This window comes from Lithobates pipiens, unplaced genomic scaffold, assembly GCF_037356315.1.
Source record: "Lithobates pipiens isolate NorthernLeopardFrog02 unplaced genomic scaffold, aLitPip1_a1.2 Scaffold_37, whole genome shotgun sequence".
Taxonomy (NCBI): domain Eukaryota; kingdom Metazoa; phylum Chordata; class Amphibia; order Anura; family Ranidae; genus Lithobates; species Lithobates pipiens.
Genome location: NW_027507825.1, coordinates 17,870,961 through 17,876,794, shown reverse-complemented (window position 1 = coordinate 17,876,794; position 5,834 = coordinate 17,870,961). Strand labels below are relative to the sequence as shown.

Here is a 5,834-nt window from a genome sequence, read left to right as displayed (position 1 = left end):
GTGAGACCCTATTGCCATCAGGTCACACCCTCACTCCCATCACTCCCACCTAATTACATTCGGGACGTACTGGCCGCTCCCCCCAAGGGGGGAAAGGGGGAACAAGCGTTCCAGTCCCGAAAAACTGACCGGAGCTAAAGCTGCCACAATCCAGGCCAGAAGGCCAGGGTCCCCTCCCCTGGCTTCGACCAGTGGTTCTCCGTCCCCATCAGAAGGCTTCCCTTTCGGCTACGAACCGCTCCAGGTCACCTTTACACCAGCAGGCTTTGCATAGCAACCGCCAACCCTGCTCCACCTCGCCGTAGAACAGGGACGGAAGCAAGCGCCACCTCCTGGTAACTGATAAGAACAGATACTACACTTGATCTTAGCCAAAAGGCCGAGAAGCGAAGGAAGGCTGCTCTGATTTTTTTTTTTTTTTTTTGAAAGCCAGTGGCGTGCAAAACACACTCCAAAAAACTTTACCCGGTGCATAAAAAATGTGCACACACATAGAGAGTGACACAAAAAAGTGCAGACGGGTACACAAGTCCTCTAAAATCAGAGGACCTTGTCCTGAATCCCCCGGGGCGTTAGGCTCCTGACAGGGACAAGGACACTTAAAACTTGGTCTTCCTGGCCGAAACCAGTCAGACCCCGTTCTTCGGAAGGTCTGCCGAAACAGACCCACCCAAATACTAGGTAGGGCTCCCCGAAGGAAGACCCCAAACCCTGAGGCAGAGGGTGAACTAAGCCAGAAGGCCATGTCCACCCCCACACCAGACTTTCAGGACAGGCCCTAGAACCTGTGACCCTACTCATCACAGCAAACGTGCAAAGTGACAAAACAAGACGTGACAAGACACACTGAAAATAAATAAAAAGTGGGGAAGGGATAGTGGAGAGGAGAGTGAAAAGGTGGTCGTTGTGTGAAACAAGGACCAGGCCCTCCGGCCGGGAATAAAAAATTCCTCTGGTCCCAGCCAAAAGGCCCGGCCCAAGAGGCAGGTGCTAAAAAAGCGTGTCATGGTGCAGTGACCGTGGTGCCCAAAATCAAAGTGACCCTCACTCACAGTGATTGTTAGGCACCCCTGGACTGCCACTCCAGGGGCACATACTCCATAGGCTTTCAAGACCGCCCCCGACCCCCGGCCCAGACCACAGCAGCCCCCACCCCAGACAGGAAGGCATGAAGATCAGGAATCTTGGCGAGAGCCCTTTACCATCAGGCCCCACCGTCGCTCCCCTCACTCCTTCCTAATTATATTCGGATGTACTAACCGGCACTCCCCCACAGCAAAAAGGAGTAACCAGCGTTCCTTTCCGAAAAACTGCCCGGGGCTAGAACTACCCCAATCCAGACCAGAGGCCGGGAACCCGGCCCTCTGGATCCGACCAGGCAGCACCTGCCCTCACCAGGGGCATCCTTCCAGATGGCTCAGACTCAACCATGCATCGGCCCCCAGTTTACTGTCGGGCGGCACGACGTGGCCCCTACCGAAACCATCCTTCGGGATGCAAATTACACCATCGGAGAGCGCCGCCCAAACCCTCTCAAATAGGGATGGACCAGCGCCTCCTTTGGCAACTGATAAGAACAGATACTACACTTGATCTTAGCCAAAAGGCCGAGAAGCGAAGGAAGGCTGCTCTGATTTTTTTTTTTTTATTGAAAAAGCCCATGGCGTGCAAACACACCCAAAAAACTTCCACCCGGTGCATAAAAAAAGTGCACACACATAAAGAGTGACACACTAAAAAGTGCAGACGGGTGCCTGATGTCCTCCAAAGAAGGACCATACCCTGATCCCCCGGGGCGTTAGGCTCCAGACAGGGACTGAGGTACCAGACTCAACAAGTGGGACCCGGACGAAACCGGAATCCCTCCTTTCCCTGGGAGGACTGCCGAAACAGAGCCTCCTAGGTACTTGGTACTGTGGGGGCTTCCCCGAAGGTAGGCCCCCCCTCATGGAGATTGGACCAAGCCAGAAGGCCTATGTCCGCTCTCCCACAAGACGTTCAGGATTGGTCCGAGGACCGACACCCTACTAATCAAACGTGAAGTGACACACAGTGACAAACACACACAGATAAAATAAATAAATAAAAAGTGGGGAAGGGATAGTGAAGAGGAGAGTGAAGAGGAGAGTGAAGAGGAGAGTGAAAAGTGACCATTGTGCAGTACAATGGCCGGCCCTCCGGCCAGGAATCAAAAATTCCTCTGGTCCTAGCCAAAAGGCCGGGCCCTAGAGGCAGGTGTAAAAAAAGCGTGTAATGGTGACGTGACCTAGGTGCCTAAATCAAAGTGCTGACGCACAGTGAAAGAAGGCACCCCTGGACTGCCACTCCAGGGGCACATCACCATGGGCTTTCCAACAAAAGCATCCCCGACAGCCCAGCCCAGACCACGACAGCCCCCACCACAGCCAGAAAGGCATGGAGATCAGCGAGCTTAGTGAGACCCTTTGCCATCAGGTCCCACCCTCACTCTCGTCACTCCTACCTAATTATATTCGAAAGGTACCGGCCGCCCCTCTGCTGGAACAGAAGAGCTAAGCGTTCCCTCCCGAAAAACTGACTGGGGCTAAAGCTGCCACAATCCAAGCCGGTCTGCCAGGGTCCCCTCCCCTGGCGCCGACCAGTGGTTCTCCGCCCTCACCAGGTGCATCCTTCCAGATGGCTCAGACTCGACCATGCATCGGCCCCCAGTTTACTGTCGGGCGGCACGACGTGGCCCCTACCGAAACCATCCTTCGGGATGCAAATTACACCATCGGAGAGCGCCGCCCAAACCCTCTATAGGGATGGACCAGCGCCTCCTTTGGCAACTGATAAGAACAGATACTACACTTGATCTTAGCCAAAAGGCCGAGAAGCGAAGGAAGGCTGCTCTGATTTTTTTTTTTTTTTTTTTTTTTTTTTATTGAAAGCCAGTGGCGTGCAAAACACACTCCAAAAAACTTCACCCGGTGCATAAAAAATGTGCACACACATAAAGAGTGACACAAAAAAGTGCAGACGGGTACACAAGTCCTCTAAAATCAGAGGACCTTGTCCTGAATCCCCCGGGGCGCTAGGCTCCTGACAGGGACAAGGACACTTAAAACTTGGTCTTCCTGGCCGAAACCAGTCAGACCCCGTTCTTCGGAAGGTCTGCCGAAACAGACCCACCCAAATACTAGGTAGGGCTCCCCCGAAGGATGACCCCAAACCCTAAGGCAGTGGGTGAACTAAGCCAGAAGGCCATGTCCACCCCCACACCAGACTTTCAGGACAGGCCCTAGAACCTGTGACCCTACTCATCACAGCAAACGTGCAAAGTGACAAAACAAGACGTGACAAGACACACTGAAAATAAATAAAAAGTGGGGAAGGGATAGTGGAGAGGAGAGTGAAAAGGTGGTCGTTGTGTGAAACAACGACCAGGCCCTCCGGCCGGGAATAAAAAATTCCTCTGGTCCCAGCCAAAAGGCCCGGCCCAAGAGGCAGGTGCTAAAAAAGCGTGTCATGGTGCAGTGACCGTGGTGCCCAAAATCAAAGTGACCCTCACTCACAGTGATTGTTAGGCACCCCTGGACTGCCACTCCAGGGGCACATACTCCATAGGCTTTCAAGACCGCCCCCGACCCCCGGCCCAGACCACAGCAGCCCCCACCCCGGACAGGAAGGCATGAAGATCAGGTTGCTTGGTGAGAGCCCTTTACCATCAGGCTCCACCGTCGCTCCCATCACTCCTTCCTAATTATATTCGGATGTACTAACCGGCACTCCCCCACAGCAAAAAGGAGTAACCAGCGTTCTCTTTCCGAAAAACTGCCCGGGGCTAGAACTACCCCAATCCAGACCAGAGGCCGGGAACCCGGCCCTCTGGATCCGACCAGGCAGCACCTGCCCTCACCAGGGGCATCCTTCCAGATGGCTCAGACTCAACCATGCATCGGCCCCCAGTTTACTGTCGGGCGGCACGACGTGGCCCCTACCGAAACCATCCTTCGGGATGCAAATTACACCATCGGAGAGCGCCGCCCAAACCCTCTCAAATAGGGATGGACCAGCGCCTCCTTTGGCAACTGATAAGAACAGATACTACACTTGATCTTAGCCAAAAGGCCGAGAAGCGAAGGAAGGCTGCTCTGATTTTTTTTTTTTTTATTGAAAAAGCCGCTGCTCTGATGGGACACCTGATGTAAGGAGGCACCTGATGGCATCTGGTGGCAGGCAACGTGGTTAGTGACGCGCTCATGGCTCACACTGATTCTGCATTATGGTGAGTTGAATGATTTCATTTCATATTACAATGTAATAATAGAAATAATGCGCTTCAATCATCCTGACACCATAACAATCATGGCACCGGGATGATTGAAGCGCTAACATCAGGTATTTGGAGTATCTTTATCTGCTGATTGTCAAACTCTGGAAAACACATATTGCTATTGTAGTGTAGGATCGGGGGGCTGCTGTCCCTCCATCCCCCTTTCCCTCTCCCTCTCCATCCCGCATTCATCTCAGACACTAACCACACCCCTTTGAGCCACGCCCCATGCAAGCCACGCCCACTATTTACGTAAACCACACCAATATTTTGCCGCAGCGCGCTACACGGACCGCATTTTATCCTTTTCCTGTGCCGCACCTATAAACGCATGCCCCGCCCTCTAATTATAACACAACTCCGCCTACTAACAAAAAAGTGTCCCGAATTATTTTTTTACAATGTTGGCAACTATGGATCTGTGGTGCAGAATGGGACACTGCTTGCATTTGACATACTTAACCGGTTCCCGACCAGCGCACGCCGATGTACGTCGGCAGAATGGCACGGGCAGGCATATTGGCGTACAGGTACGTCCAATCTTCAATGCCGCCCTGCCATCGCGCTCGCGTGCCGGTCGGGACCCCCGTGAGTCCGATCGCGGGTCCCGCGGACTCGATCGCCGCTGGCATACCTGCGATCGTCTCACAGGGCGGCTGAATGGAGAAATGCTGTTGTAAACAGCATTTCTCCATTCTGCCTAGCAACTGTTGACGCTGATCTCTGCTCCATGTGATTGGATTGCTGTATAAATGACAATGGTCCCAAAAATGTGTCAAAAATGTCCGATGTGTCTGCCATAATGTCGCAGTCACAATAAAAATCGCTGATCGCCGCCATTACTAGTAAAAAAAAAAATTATTATTAATAAAAATGCCATAAAACTATTCCATATTTTGTAAACGCTATAACTTTTGCGCAAACCAATCAATAATCGCTTATTGCGTTTTTTTTACCAAAAATATGTAGAAGAATCGGCCTAAACTGAGGGGAAAAAATGTTTTTTTTATATATTTTTGGGGAATATTTATTATAACAAAAAGTAAAAAATAATGCGTTTTTCTTCAAAATTGACGCTCTATTTTTGTTTATAGCGCAAAAAATAAAAACTGCAGAGGTGATCAAATACCACCAAAAGAAAGCTCTATTTGTGGGGAAAAAAAGGACGTCAATTTTGTTTGGGAGCCACGTCACACGTTATGGCGGACACATCGGACATTTTTGACACATTTTTGGGACCATTGTCATTTATACAGCAATCACTGCTATATAAATGCTGGCAGTGAAGGGGTTAACCAGTGGGTGGCAGTGTAGGGGTTAAGTGTTCCTAGGGGTGTGTTACTAACTGTGGGGGGCTGGGCTTTCATTTAGTTAACACTGATCTCTGCTCCAATCACATGGAGCAGAGATCAGCGTCACTAGTTGCTAGGCAGAATGGGGAAATGCTGTTTACATGGCATTTCCTCCATTCAGCCGTCCTGTGAGACGATCGCGGGTATGCCCGTGGTGATCGAGTCCGCGGGACCCGCGACCGGACTCA

The 5,834-nt window shown here is 51.5% G+C and overlaps 4 pseudogenes; all 4 read right to left on the bottom strand.

The window, feature by feature from the left end:
• Positions 1 to 211: 211 nt before the first annotated feature.
• Positions 212 to 391, bottom strand: LOC143956618 (U2 spliceosomal RNA; annotated as a pseudogene).
• Positions 392 to 1,511: 1,120 nt separating this feature from the next.
• On the bottom strand, positions 1,512 to 1,619 carry LOC143956617 (U2 spliceosomal RNA; annotated as a pseudogene).
• A 1,135-nt stretch (positions 1,620 to 2,754) lies between these two features.
• On the bottom strand, positions 2,755 to 2,859 carry LOC143956614 (U2 spliceosomal RNA; annotated as a pseudogene).
• Positions 2,860 to 3,993: 1,134 nt separating this feature from the next.
• On the bottom strand, positions 3,994 to 4,101 carry LOC143956615 (U2 spliceosomal RNA; annotated as a pseudogene).
• Between the last annotated feature and the right edge of the window lie 1,733 nt (positions 4,102 to 5,834).